Raw genomic sequence first — 16,922 nt, forward strand, 5'->3', positions numbered from 1 at the left:
TTTGGATATTAAATTAGAGAGCGCTTAAAGACTTGATTACAGATCAGGGTAAAATATGAAGATCATTTTTTCTCACTAACTCAGGGCAATGAGATAAGGAACATTTATCCTAGCCTCCATGCTAAGGGAGCCAGCAATAGTGTAGTGGTTTGAGCATTGGACTGTGGGTCCAGAGATCAGGATTCGGATCCCTACTCAGCCATGGCAACCCATTGTGTGACATTGGGCAATTCCCACTTTCTCAGCCTCAGAGGGAAGCAGAGACAACCCCCCTCTGAACAAATGCTGCCAAGAAAACCCTGTGATTGGTGTGCCTTAACTTGAAGGCAGAAGACAACAACTTTTCTCTAGGCAAGTGTGGATGTGGGACAAAGTGGAGGGTGAACCCTGTACTGCAATGTTTGGGATGGAAAGAGAAAGTTAATTATATATACACACAACCTACCGGTATATCCCGGCATTCCCTGGGTTAGGCATTTTATAATATTGTTTATTAGAAATACTCATTGTTTGATTTTCGTTTTTAGTAATTGTCCCATTAGACAATGCATGCCTGTATAATCAGTTCTTTTAGAAAATTGTTCAGCTTTGGATTACAACTCCCATCCTCTATCTGCCCATCCCAAAACCCCACCAGCATTTTAATTTGGATCATGAAAAGTATGTATCCCAAGTTTGGTCCAGATCCATCAAGCCATGTAAGGAGCCTTTGTGGGTCAAACAAGCAAGGATGCATAATTTGACTTTTAATATATAGATAACCAGTCCCCACCCCCAAAGCATTTGCAAGTTGCAGAAATAAATTCTTCCTTGAAAATAGCAAGCCGCTAATTGAACTAGAAGTTTGCACACAGCCCTTTCCACTTCCCCAGAGCTGAGTCCACCAAAATCAGAGAATTTACACCATCATCTTTAGCTTGGAGATGAGTGATGACCACCAGAGAATCGGCTCCAAGCCCTGAGATCTGCTGCCCCTGCTTCAAGCTGACTAAACTGAAGAGAGTAGCCCCAATGCATAAGGTATACCATATTTTAAAGCTCTTTTTTTCAGGGCAAGTTGGGGCACTTCCATACATATGGACCCAACCCCTTGTGTCTTGTGCAATCCCTATGTTAAGTTTTGCTTTTAATTTACACATTTTAATTTAGAATGGTGCATAGATGGTTCTTCTAGATTGTTTTCACTCCCTAAGGGTTGCAGGTAGGTTGCAATCCAGAAGGATCCTATTTCCACCCTCAGTTACTCTTGAAATAATTTGAGGAAAGGAGAAGAGCAGAATTCAAAAATAAGTTTTTTAGGATTCATCTGGCACATTTGGGCAAGACTGGAGGCCCTTCTTTGTGGCTTTGTGGCATGGCCCATTAAGATCAAAACTATGAATTCAAATAGTCCCTCTTCCCCGTCCCTACCCCCCCCCCAAAAAAAATAATATTTGAAGAAACAAGACTGCTGCTGTTTTGTCTTTCGCGATAAGCAATGCTATCACTGCATACTCTCAAAGTGTCCCAATTTTGTAGGGAAAGACATGATAAATCCTCTCCCATCCCAATTTCTTAGCAACATTTTAAATGATGGAGTTTCTTTCCCCCAACCCCAATTTTTCCTATTTGTCCTCACCTTATTTCCATTGAATGCAAACTGACTCCAAAGTGGGAAGGTAGTCTGAGATCATTTAATTCAGCCGTGGGTGGAATCTTGGCCTTCCCAGTAGGTTCATAGCCTCACCATACATTGAAGACAACTTGATGGCAATTAATAACAAATATTTTATTATTATACACATGACCTTCCCAGATGAAATGGCTTTCTATCTAGTTAAGACTAGTATCGGCCTATATATCCCAGCACCTGTTGACAGAGGCCAATCCCAGCTGTGCCAAAGATCGGTTGAGATAAGAAATGATACACACAATGTACAATGACTTATAACTAGCTTTGTTATTGTTGCAAGATGTTTCCAATGTATGGCAATACTCAGGTGACCCAATTATGGGGTTTTCTTGGAAAAATTTTGCTTTCTCTGAAGCTTAGAGTGTGATTTCTTCAAGGTCAGCAAGGGAATTTCTATGTCTTAATGGAGATTGAACCCTGGCCTCCAGAGTCCGATTCCCGTGCTTAAAATGCTATACCATGCTAGCTCTCTAGTTAAGAGTAAATCACAGGATCTGGCTCTGGATCCTGGCATCAGGAGTAAGGACCCTTTGTCATCTACTGTAGTTCTTCCCTTGCTAATTTCCCAGAGGGAATTATTCCCCTTCCTTCACACAAAAAGAATGCACAGAATGTGGATATTTGGTCCAGATTAGGATTACACCACACCTATACCCTCCATAAGGTAAAGGTAAAGGTTTCCCCTGACATTAAGTCCAGTCGTGACCGACTCTGGGGGTTGGTGCTCATCTCCATTTCTAAGCCGGAGAGCCGGCATTGTCCATAGACACCTCCAAGGTCATGTGGCCGGCATGACGGCATGGAGCGCCCTTACCTTCCCGCTGGAGCGGTACCTATTGATCTACTCACATTGGCATGTTTTCGAACTGCTAGGATGGCAGGAGCTGGGGCTAACAACGGGCGCTCATTCTGCTTCTGGGATTTGAACCTGGCACCTTTCGGTCAGCAAGTTCAGCAGCTCAGCACTTTAACACACTATGCCACCAGGGGCCCCTATACCTGAGTATTAATCTAAGCCACTGCTTTTTAAATTGTGAGTCCCCATTGCAAATGGGGTCCCCTTAGCTCAATGTTGGGGGTCACGAAAAATTTGGCAACAGTAAAAGTTTTCTGAATGCCACCCATTTACACAAATCTGTTAGCAACAATGTATAGTGTTTTACAGTGGACTTCACAGAAAATTCTGTATTCCTAAAAAGAAAAGAAATTCAGCCTGTTTAGCAAGCCTTTCAAATGCTGATTTATTATCAGTAAATGTTCGATTTGTGTATCTATTGTATAGATATCTGGGGTCACGAAAAAATTCTCTGGCGGAAAGGAGCCACAAGTGGAAAATGTTTAAGAAGCCCTGATTGAGACTGAGCCCCAGTTGCCAGCAATTTTATTTTTTAAACAACTCAAAGGCCACTGCAGGTTTTGTTGATAGCACTAGTCTCTAATTTCTAAGCTTCTGTACATCATTTAAAATGCATTTAAATGTTACTTTAAAAAACAGAACTTCCACAATCCCCAGGATTCAGCTCTTAAGTCCGGAAGCCCAGGTTTTAACAGTGACCATTTGCACAGTTAAGGTTCATGTGCCATCCATATATGTTCCTAGAAGCACATGGTCTAGTTACATTCCATCTAGGTCACTGTAGGAGAGCATTCAGAAGCTTCAACTCGTCCAAAGAACTGCAGCCAGATTGTCAAATGGGGACAGCTAAAGGGAACATTCAAACCTCTTGTTTCAATAGCTCCACTGGTTTCTAGTTTATTTCCAGACACAATTCAAAGTGCTGGTTATGCCCTTATTTGGCTCTTATGAAACTGTTTGTGTTTTGAGATATTCTTGGGAGGCTCTTTTCTCTGTCCCATCTCTCTCACAGCAACATCTGGTGGGAATATGAAATGTCTTTTTGGTGGCTGCCCCAAGGCTTTGGAGCTCCCTTCCCAGAGAAGTTAGACTGGTACCTTCCTTGCGATCTTTCCCACATAATTGGATATTTTCTTTGCTTGGCAGGCCTTTGAGGATTGATAGCTTACTTTGTTTTCTTTCTTTTTTTAAATTAAGAGGGGGTTTTTATGGGGTAATTTAATAACATTTTAAACTTTTGGATGTTGTGAATGTTGAAGTATTATATATACACACACATACTTTTTCCAGCAATAGAATCATAGAGCTGGAAGAGATCACAAGGGTCATCTAGTACAGCCCCCTACCATGAAGGAACACACAAAGTTTCATTACACAATCTGTAAAATCAGTCATTTTCCGCTTCATCACAAGACACACATTAAAACGAAGTTCCTCTTCCTCCCCATACCTAAAAACAATTTTAAAATGTTAAAATGAGCTTCCCACTTCCTGCCTTAAAGACATATGATGAACACATTATTGTCATCCCCATAACATCTGAAATAACTTCTTTATTCTTTCTTTTGGAGATTAAGTAGATTAAGAAGATTAAGATTTATTCTATTTTATTATCAATATTTTACTTAATCTTCAAAACCTGTAAACATTTTGATTTTTTCCCTTTATACAAATGGGTCCCATTCTTTTGAAAATTACCAGTTGATCTCTCCTTTAACAAAGATGGTAACTTGTCATTTCTGGCAATGAATGTTGGAGTATGTTTAAATGTTGTGAGCTGCCTTGAATGCCAAACTCTGTGTACTGCTGGATATAAATAAATACAATAATGGCAGTGATGGAATTGAGCACTGATTGCGCTGTTCAGTTCTTGAGCTGAATGACAATTTTGCTGTGCAAAATGCATCCAAACCTTCAAATATTCCATGCTGGGCAAAAATGATGATGTGTTTCTACAGGGGAACCCAGTTCTGGTCTAGGTAGTTTGGCTCTCTTTTAAAAGGTGTCACTGGGTAATCTCATTGTTTTAAGGCTAGGACCTGGAAGAGAAGATTCAAATCGCAGGAAAAGAGATGCCATTAAAACATTAAGAAGAACTTCCTGAAGGTATGAGCTATTCGACAATTGACTATGCTGCTTCCTGGGAGTTCAGTGGAGTTTCTGTTTTTGTTTAAAGCAGAGGCTAGATGACCATCTGTCAGAGATGCTTTGATTGTGTGTTCCTGCAGAATGGGGTTGTACCGGATGGCCTTTGGGGTCTCTTCCAACTTAGGCTCTCCAAGTCGATGAATCAACTACAAATCCCAGGATTCCATTTGACAAAAAAACCGCAGTGAAAGTGGCATCAAGCTTCTATAATTCTGCAGTGTGAATGTTCTCCTACCTAGAATGTTGACTCATAAGTCTCTGATGATGAAACCAAAGGATCTCCATTAGGAAAATTAAAATGTGCCATTTAGCAAGACTATATGCATCAACCTCATACATTTTTAAACACAGGAGCTACTGTTCCAACTGACTCTGTGAAATATTCATCATGGGAACAGCAAGGTAAAGACTTTCCAGCATTCTCCGGCTGTGATCCATTTCTGATCGTAGTGCGAGACACCCAGACGGACACATGGAATTAAATTGCTGCAGGGTCAGCTTTGTTTCGGGGAGGAGTGTGCATTAATTGAGGAAAGGATAGCAGCAAAATGCTAACATGTCTGGTTCAAGGAAGGCAGCTGAGTCAGTAAAACACTAAAGGTAAAGAGCTAAAAATTAGTACCTGTGTTGTCGTGTAAGGCAGTGGTTCTCAAGCTGTGGGCCCCCAAGTGTTTTGGCCTATGACCCCCAGAAATATCAGCTAGTTTACCAGCTGTTAGGATTTCTAGGAGTTGAAGGCCAAAACATTTGGGGACCCAAAGGTTGAGAACCACTGGTGTATGGAATGGCTGGAGCACCTGAGACTAATTTAGTCTAAGAGAAGTGAGGGGGGGGGGGGGGAGAGAGGGAGATTTAGGAAAGTAAATCACTGAGAGGAGCTAAATTCTCCAGGTGTGCCCCAAATTGTCAAATGCTCCTGTTAAAAAGGCTGCTGTGACCTGGAGCACAATATGGGATCAAACTTCTCATCCTAGACTTTCCTACAAACAAAGACCTAATTGTTTTGGTTCCATTCCAGAATCGACTCAGCTCTTTATACAGGCCTAATGTTGGGGAATACTGTGAATTTTGGGCCAGAACAAGGCCATGCTAAGCAGACTCCCAGGAGTCCAAAGCAGTGAGCCATTGCACTTAAAGTGTCAGACTGCATTAATTCTACCTTATAAATCAGGCATGGGCAAACTTGGACCCTCCAGATGTTTTGGACTTCAACTCTCACAATTCCTAACCGCCAGTAGGGCCCAAGTTTGCCCATGCCTGTTATAAATGAACCACTTGTCCAAGCCTATGTCAAGTTGGCTCTTATCCTGGTGAGATGCCATGATATAATATGTCGTCTATTGTGCATTTGTTTCAACCTGCCCAGTCCCCTCGAGGCCCAAGATCCCAAAAGATGCCGTAATTGAAGGGTTCAAGGATTTTGCCGCAGCCTCCCTTCTGAACGGAGTTTCTTAAATAGATCTTATGTTACAGATTGGATTGAACTCTTTCAGCATGAGACACAGAAAAGAGGCCAGGTTGGACACGATTTGGCACAATGGGCAGAACAGTCTGGTTGACCTGGTGAAAGGAAACTTCCTATGTCCCTATGCCATGATACAGGATTATTCGCTGAGTTGCCCAAAGGCACTGCCAGGGTGAAGGAATGGGTTTATGGAAAATGGAAGGTGCCAGAAATCCCATCTGTCTTCCTCCTTTACCCTTCTTTTCTCTTTATCTCTCTCCTCTTAGTCCCTTATTTGAGGGCTAGCAAGCGTGCCCGTTATAGGGCAGGCAGAAATCCTTTATTATACAGGATTGGCCTTATTTCAGTTTTTCCTTTTACATCTTCCAAACAAGAAACCAAGAATCCTACATCTTGGGATGCAGTTCCTTCCTAAAGATCAAAATCTTTGCATCGTGTAGTTTACGGATATTTGCCATATGTTAGCTATAGAAAGAAACACATGGCAAAGTCAACTGAAATCAATACTTGCATTTGGTGTTTAGGCAGAACACAACCTGTTACTAGCTACATCCTGCTTGACATGAATTTAATTTCTCTCATTTTGCTATTTTGAAAATCTGACAGTCCTTAGGGCCTTGGGGGTGTAAGGAACAGGAGTGGCAGGATAAATCCCATATCCTGCCCCAGCAAGCCATCTTCATCTTCTCTGCATGGAACAACCGGTAGCCAAGGACTCGGAGAGCGGATCGTCTGGCATGCCAGGAGTTGTTCCAGTTTTTATTAGCACTCCCTGCCGCCTCCGTGGAGGGAGGCGTGGGCACAGGTTTTCTCACCTGAACTGCCTTGCCAGCTTCCCTCTTGCGAGCAGAAATGAGATGATCCTGAGCCACAGGGGTTTTCTCATAAAATCCTGCACCGACTTGTTCTCAGGTGTTGAGAAAATTTGTATTGTGTGAACCAGTGAGACTGGTCTGTTTTTCCTTCCCCTGAAATATTCAGCTGAATGAAAATGTGGGGTTTCCTCCTCCTCCTCCATCCTATTTTGCAATTTACATTTGCAAGTTCAGGTTTTAGACTAATATTTAAAGTAGTTATGTTTATATCCAATTAGCACACATCTGTGGTTCCAATCCGGGGATTGGGGTGAGCTCCTGCTGTTAGCCCCAGATTCTTCCAACCTAGCAGTTTGAAAACATGCAAATGTGAGTAGATCAATGCAAAACATTGCAGATTCTTCCAACCTAGCAGTTTGAAAACATGCAAATGTGAGTAGATCAATGCAAAACATGCAAATGTGAGTAGATCTGGCGGAAAGGTAATGGCGCTCCATGCAGTCATGCTGACCACATGACCTTGAAGGTGTCTACGGACAACGCAGGCTCTTGGGCTTAGAAATGGAGATGAGCACCAACCCACAGAGTCAGACATGACTGGACTTAATGTTAGAACAAAACATTTCACTTTTCCTAGCACATATACCGGGTGTTGCATGGACATCATTGGGAGCATGTCACGCCTTTCCTTCCTTCTTTCCTTTTTTTTTCTTTGTATACATTGAGCCATCAAAAATCAAAGGTGTCCCTATCTCAGTCTCCCTATGCAGGCAATTTGGGAGATATGGGTTATTCAACCCGTATTTAAAATTGCTTAAAATCATTTTTATCAGCTGAATGTGACTCTGAGATTTCACAACACAGCGTGGGATAGAAATATTCAAATATATTAATTAATTAATGTCACCAGCAGACTTTAATATCCCAAGAAGCAATGACATGGCCAGCAGATTCACAATAAGGAATGAAGAAAAAAGTGTCTTCTCCAATGAAAGGTGGGTGAAATAATATAGATAACATTTCCTTCTTATACAGTAGAGTCTCACTTATCCAACATAAACGGACCGAGAGAACGTTGGATAAGCGAATATGTTGGATAATAAGGAGGGATTAAGGAAAAACCTATTAAACATCAAATTAGGTTATGATTTTACAAATTAAGCACCAAAACATCATGTTTAACAACAAATTTGACAGAAAAGGTAGTTCAATACGTAGTAATGCTATGTAGTAATTACTGTATTTACAAATTTGGCACCAAAATATCATGATGTATTGAAAACATTGACTACAAAAATGCGTTGGATAATCCAGAACGTTGGATAAACGAGTGTCGGATAAGTGAGACTCTACTGTATATGTCTAGTTGGGTACCCAGGTTGTTTGAAAAAGTACAAAATGCACAAGATTTTGGGTGAACTACAACTCACATAATGCCAGGTTAACCCTGAGAAACTCCATCAGTACTTTGTGATGTTGGGAAAATTTGCTCTGGATGCATCATGGGTGGGGTTCTGTGTGCTCTCTGGCAACAGGGTAAACTACAACTCCCACTATGGTGAGCCAGTCCCCTCAAACCCCTCCAGTAGGTTGAGTTAGTCATGGGGATTTTGTGTGCCAAATTTGAACCAGGTCCATCATCAGTGGAGGTCACAGTTTTCCTGACTGTGAGTGAACTACAACTCCCAGAAAGGAAGGTCAGTTCCCCCCAAACCCCTCCAGTAATAAAATTTCAGCATATCAGGTATGTGTGCCAAGTTTGGTCCACATCTATCAGTGTTTGGGTTCACAGTGCTCTTAGGATGGGTGAACTACAACTCCCCCAAGTCAAGGTGAATTTTCCCCAAAGACCTCCAGTATTTTTGATAGTCTGTGTGCCAAGTTTGGTCCAATTCCATCTTTGGTGGAGTTCAGAGTACTCATGGATTGCAGGTGAACTATAAATCCCAGTATCTACAACTCCAAAATGTCCAGGCCAATTCCCCTCAAAACCCACCAGTATTCAAATGTGGGCATATTGGATATGCATGCCAAGTTTGGTCCAGATCCATCATTGTTTGGGTTTATAGTGGATGTAGGTGAACTACAACTTCTATAAATCTCTCCAAAGGTCCATCATTGGTGGAGTTCAGAGTGCTCTTAGATTGCAGGTGAACTATATATCCCAGTCCCTACAACTCCTATAAATCATAGTGAATTCTCTCCAAACCTCTCCAGTATGTTCAGTTGCTGATCAATTCCTCTGTGTTCCATAGAAAAGAATAGGAAAGGGTTATGGAAGAGGCAGTGGGTGGGATTATGCAAATTCCACACCAATTGAGAGAGTAAGAAACACTGGGATGTCTGTGGTGGAGGAAACACATACAATCTAGGATGAAATTGTCCCCATCTGAAAGCCTTCACTTGGGTGGTGGGCAGGATGGTGTTTGTGGGAGACTTTGGCAGAGATCTTGGACATGTTTATGGTGCTCGCTATAACTGCAATGTCATTGATGTTTAATTTTAAGGTATTTATTTATGTGCACATTTTATTGATGCATTGTGTTAACTACTGTTTTAAATCACTGTTTTTATGATGTTATGTTATGCTGGGCACGTCTTTGTTGTAAATCACCCCGAGTCCCTTTGGGGAGGTGGTGGCGGGATACAAGAATAAAGTATTATTATTATTATTATTATTATTATTATTATTATTATTATTATTATTATTGACACAACGACGTTGTATGACACAGCAAACAAGATAGATATGCTGGGTTTCGTTTCACAAAATCACAAGTCGAACACTTCCCAAGTGTCTAGGACTGTGTGATGTATTTTCGGATGATGCGTGCAGATCCCAGCAGGGTGGCTTTTTGCAGTTGGCAGATCGTAATTTTGTCAATGTCTATTGTTTCCAAATGCCGGCTGAGATCTTTTGGCACGGCACCCAGTGTGCCCATCACCACCGGGACCACCTGCACTGGTTTCTGCCAGAGTCTTTGAAGTTCAATCTTGAGGTCCTGATAGCGGCTGAGTTTTTCCTGTTGTTTTTCGTCAATGCGACTGTCACCTGGGATGGCAACATCAATGATCCAAACCTTGTTCTTTTCCACAACTGTGATGTCTGGTGTGTTGTGTTCCAGAACTTTGTCAGTCTGGATTCGGAAGTCCCACAGTATCTTTGCGTGCTCATTTTCCAATACTTTTGCAGGTTTGTGATCCCACCAGTTCTTTGCTGCTGGCAGGTGGTACTTGAGGCATAAGTTCCAATGAATCATTTGGGCCACATAGTTGTGCCTCTGTTTGTAGTCTGTCTGTGCAATTTTTTTACAGCAGCTGAGGATATGATCAATGGTTTCATCTGTTTCCTTGCACAGTCTGCATTTTGGGTCATCAGCTGATTTTTCGATCTTGGCCTTAATTGCATTTGTCCTGATGGCTTGCTCCTGGGCTGCAAGGATCAGGCCTTTTGTCTCCTTCTTCAGGGTCCCATTCGTGAGCCAGAGCCAGGTCTTCTCCTTATCAGCTTTTCCTTCAATTTTGTCAAGGAACTTTCCATGCAATGTTTTGTTGTGCCAGTTGTCAGCTCTAGTTTGTAGTGTGGTTTTCTTGTACTGGTTTTTTGTCTGCTGTGCTTTGAGGAGTTTCTGATTTTTGACTTCAATCAAAGCAGGTTCTTCACTTTGCTTACTATACAAAGTCCCAGAATACTTGTAGAGTATCTATACACACAAACGAACGATTGTCAAAAAGTTGCTGTATATTTGATTGAAGAAAATAATGATGGAGCACCGCTCTCAAAAAAGTCTTCAAAAGTAAAGTACAAATAAAGTCCCAATTCTCTACAGGGGTCCCGGGTATTTTTGACCCTGTTTCAGGGGAAAACCCCTTCTTCAGGAGTTGTTAAACTCAGCAACAAAGAATTTCTATCTAAAACAAAACATAGAGTAACAAGTATTTTACCAGCAGTATTAACAGAAGTAAAAGTAACCCATATAACAGTATATACTTACATAGTGCTAAATGCTTTCACTAAGTGACTCTGCTTGTGGTGATTTCAACTGCGAGTAATTCTGGAGGTTCACTCAAGGGTTTTTAAAGAGTACTTGAAGGTTTAAAGGAAACAGCTAAAATTAAGTGATTCATTAAGTCCCTGAGGGGAAAAGGTTTTAAACTTAAAGATCCAGTACATTTCCCTTTGGGATAATAGTTTTTCCAAGTCCATGAAAGGTTTTTGAGAGATGCATTCCAGAACACAAAATTTAAATGAGGTAGGTGAATGTTTGTATTGGGTGAAGTGTGAATATAAAAGAGATTCTGTAGATAAATTTTTGATTCTGGATTTATGTTCAGAGATTCTGATTCTCAAGGATCTGGTTGTTTTTCCAATATACCAGAGATCACAGTCACATGTCAAGAGGTAGATTACATTGTTGCTATTACAAGTAGAAAAATGTTTTAGTGTGGTGCCCACTTTGTTCCTATGATTATATATCTCCTTAGTCTTCCAAGATTGAGGACAACACTTACAGTGACCACAAGGATAATGGCCTCTCAGGGTGCTCTTTGGTGTACTAATAGGAGTGGTTAAATCTGTATGGATTAAATATTCTCTAATATTTTTAGTACGCCTGTTTCCAAAAATAGGTAATTTATCGCAACCTGAAATATCTTGAAGAAGATGCCAGTGTTTTTTTATAATTTGGATTATGTGTTTGGAGTAATGTGATAATTCTTGTGTCCAGATAATTTGATTTTTAGTTGGTTTAGCAGATTCTTTCAGTAGGGTGGTTCTATCAGTTTTTTCAGCTTTAATTAATGCCTTTTTGATGACATGTTTAGGATAGCCTCTACTTCTAAACTCCTGGCTTAAGGTCAGGCTTTCATGAATGAAGTGTTCATTAGAGCTTGAGTTACGCTTTAGTCTAAGTAGTTGTGAAAATGGAAGATTGGTCTTTAAACCAAAGTGGTGGAAGCTGTTATAATGAAGAAAAGAATTCTTATCTGATGGTTTTCTGAAGTTCTTGACCAACAGTTTGTTATGATGTTTATACACAGTAACATCTAAAAAATTGATATGTGACAGGTTGAGATGACTGGTAAATTTAATAGACGTATGTATAGTGTTAATCCAATTAGAGAATCCTACTGCGGCTTCAGTTGTTTTAAATACTATGAATATATCATCAATGAATCGGCCATAGTATATTATATTAGAATAGTACATATTTAAAGATGGATTAAGCAATATAGTGTTTTCTAAATGTGCCATGAATAGATTGGCAATCGATGGAGCTAACGGACTTCCCATAGCGACACCGAAGGTCTGAAAGTAAAATTGGTTTTGAAAACGGAAATAATTTTTCTCTAGTACTATATCTAACAAGTCCATCAAGAAGTGTGTAGGTGGTTGCAACTTTGTTCTCCTACGAAGGATATTTTCTATAATGGTACGAGCCTCATCTAGTGGAATGTTAGTATAGAGTGAGGTGACATCAATCGTAACTAAAATGCTGTCCTCCTCAATATTGAGATTTTCTACGATATTAATGAAGTGCTTTGTGTCTTTAATGTAGGAATCACAGAGAGGGACAAATGGCTGGCAAAAGGAGTCTAGATATTTAGCAACTGGTTCCAATACAGAAGATGAACCAGAAATAATAGGTCGGCCTGGGGGTGGAATGATGCCTTTATGAATCTTAGGAAGAATATAAAAGATAGGTATCCTAGGGAAGTCATTTTGTAAGTATTTAAATGTAGAAGAAGAGATAAATCCCATGGATAATCCCTCTTGACACACCACCCTAATAAGGGACTGAATGTGTATAGTGGGGTCTGTTGCAATAGGTTGGTAGAATTTACTATTTGATAACTGGAGGTTGACTTCCTTAATATAATCTCTTTTGTTAAGTAATACTATAGCTCCCCCTTTTATCTGCTGGTTTCCAGACTACCTCTTTGAGGTTGCTCAATTTGACCAGAGTGGTTCTTTCTAATTCTGATAAATTTGAGTGGTATGGTTGTCTACGAGTAGTTAGCTTGTTAAAGTCCCTCTCTACAGCTTTTTCAAAGCATTTAATGTAAATGTTATCTGTGGAAGGGCAGAAGGTACTTTTGGGTTTGAAAGGATCTGTGGTTGTGTTGGATATGCTGTCTTTAAACATGTCTCTTAAGCGGATGGTTCTAAATAGCTTGAATAAATCTATTCGTGCTCGAAATGCATTAAATTTAGGGGTGGGAACAAATGATAGACCTTTGTTTACTATTGACCTTTCTACATCAGATAACTTATAATCGGATAAATTAACAATCAGGTTCGGTGTCTCCGATTTCGGTCCCTTGGAAAAAAAGTTGAGGATGAGGATGATGGTAGAGTCCTATTCTTATGTCTGGAGGATCTTCTTAAAGGTGGTGAGTCAGAGACTTCAGAGCTTTCAGTTGTCCTTCCTGGGTCTTCCTCGGTAGAGGAGTCTGTAAATTGAGGATGGAATCTGACTTTTCTCTTAGAGGAAACTTGATCTTTGTCCAATAACCATGGGTAGACTCGATTGGACTGGTAATCATGACGATCTCTTTCAAACTTTTTAATTTTAAATTCCTTCACCTGATTGTACAGGTCACTACATTTTTTGTCAAGAGTCTCCAACATGGTAGCAGAGGTTGTATCTTTCGTAATGTTTTCCATGAGATTGGTAATTTTATTTTCTCCATCCTTAATGGTGGCATTGGATTTCATAATCAATAATGCCATCAGATCCAAGGAACATTTGTTTAAAATTTTAACCCATTGTTGTAAAAAATCTTTATCTTCTTTGAACATGCCAGGTGGTTTATATATCCTTAATCCTCTGGGGATCATATTGTGTTTTATATAATCAGCTAATGTGGATGCATGGAGATCCAAACGAATGTTTCTTTTTTTCAATTTTTCTAAATCATAAAGTAAATTGCTGGTCTGGGAGGACTCAGCTGCTGGTACATGGTCAATGACCGACCTGTTTTTAGTAAGAGACATAATATCTTCTTTATCAAAGCTCAATGTACCGAGCCAGTCATCCATAGTGATATGGCTAAGTTACTATACAAAGTCCCAGAATACTTGTAGAGTATCTATACACACAAACGAACGATTGTCAAAAAGTTGCTGTATATTTGATTGAAGAAAATAATGATGGAGCACCGCTCTCAAAAAAGTCTTCAAAAGTAAAGTACAAATAAAGTCCCAATTCTCTACAGGGGTCCCGGGTATTTTTGACCCTGTTTCAGGGGAAAACCCCTTCTTCAGGAGTTGTTAAACTCAGCAACAAAGAATTTCTATCTAAAACAAAACATAGAGTAACAAGTATTTTACCAGCAGTATTAACAGAAGTAAAAGTAACCCATATAACAGTATATACTTACATAGTGCTAAATGCTTTCACTAAGTGACTCTGCTTGTGGTGATTTCAACTGCGAGTAATTCTGGAGGTTCACTCAAGGGTTTTTAAAGAGTACTTGAAGGTTTAAAGGAAACAGCTAAAATTAAGTGATTCATTAAGTCCCTGAGGGGAAAAGGTTTTAAACTTAAAGATCCAGTACATTTCCCTTTGGGATAATAGTTTTTCCAAGTCCATGAAAGGTTTTTGAGAGATGCATTCCAGAACACAAAATTTAAATGAGGTAGGTGAATGTTTGTATTGGGTGAAGTGTGAATATAAAAGAGATTCTGTAGATAAATTTTTGATTCTGGATTTATGTTCAGAGATTCTGATTCTCAAGGATCTGGTTGTTTTTCCAATATACCAGAGATCACAGTCACATGTCAAGAGGTAGATTACATTGTTGCTATTACAAGTAGAAAAATGTTTTAGTGTGGTGCCCACTTTGTTCCTATGATTATATATCTCCTTAGTCTTCCAAGATTGAGGACAACACTTACAGTGACCACAAGGATAATGGCCTCTCAGGGTGCTCTTTGGTGTACTAATAGGAGTGGTTAAATCTGTATGGATTAAATATTCTCTAATATTTTTAGTACGCCTGTTTCCAAAAATAGGTAATTTATCGCAACCTGAAATATCTTGAAGAAGATGCCAGTGTTTTTTTATAATTTGGATTATGTGTTTGGAGTAATGTGATAATTCTTGTGTCCAGATAATTTGATTTTTAGTTGGTTTAGCAGATTCTTTCAGTAGGGTGGTTCTATCAGTTTTTTCAGCTTTAATTAATGCCTTTTTGATGACATGTTTAGGATAGCCTCTACTTCTAAACTCCTGGCTTAAGGTCAGGCTTTCATGAATGAAGTGTTCATTAGAGCTTGAGTTACGCTTTAGTCTAAGTAGTTGTGAAAATGGAAGATTGGTCTTTAAACCAAAGTGGTGGAAGCTGTTATAATGAAGAAAAGAATTCTTATCTGATGGTTTTCTGAAGTTCTTGACCAACAGTTTGTTATGATGTTTATACACAGTAACATCTAAAAAATTGATATGTGACAGGTTGAGATGACTGGTAAATTTAATAGACGTATGTATAGTGTTAATCCAATTAGAGAATCCTACTGCGGCTTCAGTTGTTTTAAATACTATGAATATATCATCAATGAATCGGCCATAGTATATTATATTAGAATAGTACATATTTAAAGATGGATTAAGCAATATAGTGTTTTCTAAATGTGCCATGAATAGATTGGCAATCGATGGAGCTAACGGACTTCCCATAGCGACACCGAAGGTCTGAAAGTAAAATTGGTTTTGAAAACGGAAATAATTTTTCTCTAGTACTATATCTAACAAGTCCATCAAGAACTATTCTAATATAATATACTATGGCCGATTCATTGATGATATATTCATAGTATTTAAAACAACTGAAGCCGCAGTAGGATTCTCTAATTGGATTAACACTATACATACGTCTATTAAATTTACCAGTCATCTCAACCTGTCACATATCAATTTTTTAGATGTTACTGTGTATAAACATCATAACAAACTGTTGGTCAAGAACTTCAGAAAACCATCAGATAAGAATTCTTTTCTTCATTATAACAGCTTCCACCACTTTGGTTTAAAGACCAATCTTCCATTTTCACAACTACTTAGACTAAAGCGTAACTCAAGCTCTAATGAACACTTCATTCATGAAAGCCTGACCTTAAGCCAGGAGTTTAGAAGTAGAGGCTATCCTAAACATGTCATCAAAAAGGCATTAATTAAAGCTGAAAAAACTGATAGAACCACCCTACTGAAAGAATCTGCTAAACCAACTAAAAATCAAATTATCTGGACACAAGAATTATCACATTACTCCAAACACATAATCCAAATTATAAAAAAACACTGGCATCTTCTTCAAGATATTTCAGGTTGCGATAAATTACCTATTTTTGGAAACAGGCGTACTAAAAATATTAGAGAATATTTAATCCATACAGATTTAACCACTCCTATTAGTACACCAAAGAGCACCCTGAGAGGCCATTATCCTTGTGGTCACTGTAAGTGTTGTCCTCAATCTTGGAAGACTAAGGAGATATATAATCATAGGAACAAAGTGGGCACCACACTAAAACATTTTTCTACTTGTAATAGCAACAATGTAATCTACCTCTTGACATGTGACTGTGATCTCTGGTATATTGGAAAAACAACCAGATCCTTGAGAATCAGAATCTCTGAACATAAATCCAGAATCAAAAATTTATCTACAGAATCTCTTTTATATTCACACTTCACCCAATACAAACATTCACCTACCTCATTTAAATTTTGTGTTCTGGAATGCATCTCTCAAAAACCTTTCATGGACTTGGAAAAACTATTATCCCAAAGGGAAATGTACTGGATCTTTAAGTTTAAAACCTTTTCCCCTCAGGGACTTAATGAATCACTTAATTTTAGCTGTTTCCTTTAAACCTTCAAGTACTCTTTAAAAACCCTTGAGTGAACCTCCAGAATTACTCGCAGTTGAAATCACCACAAGCAGAGTCACTTAGTGAAAGCA

Source organism: Anolis carolinensis, chromosome 1 (assembly GCF_035594765.1).
Source record: "Anolis carolinensis isolate JA03-04 chromosome 1, rAnoCar3.1.pri, whole genome shotgun sequence".
In the NCBI taxonomy this organism is placed as follows: Eukaryota; Metazoa; Chordata; class Lepidosauria; order Squamata; family Dactyloidae; genus Anolis; species Anolis carolinensis.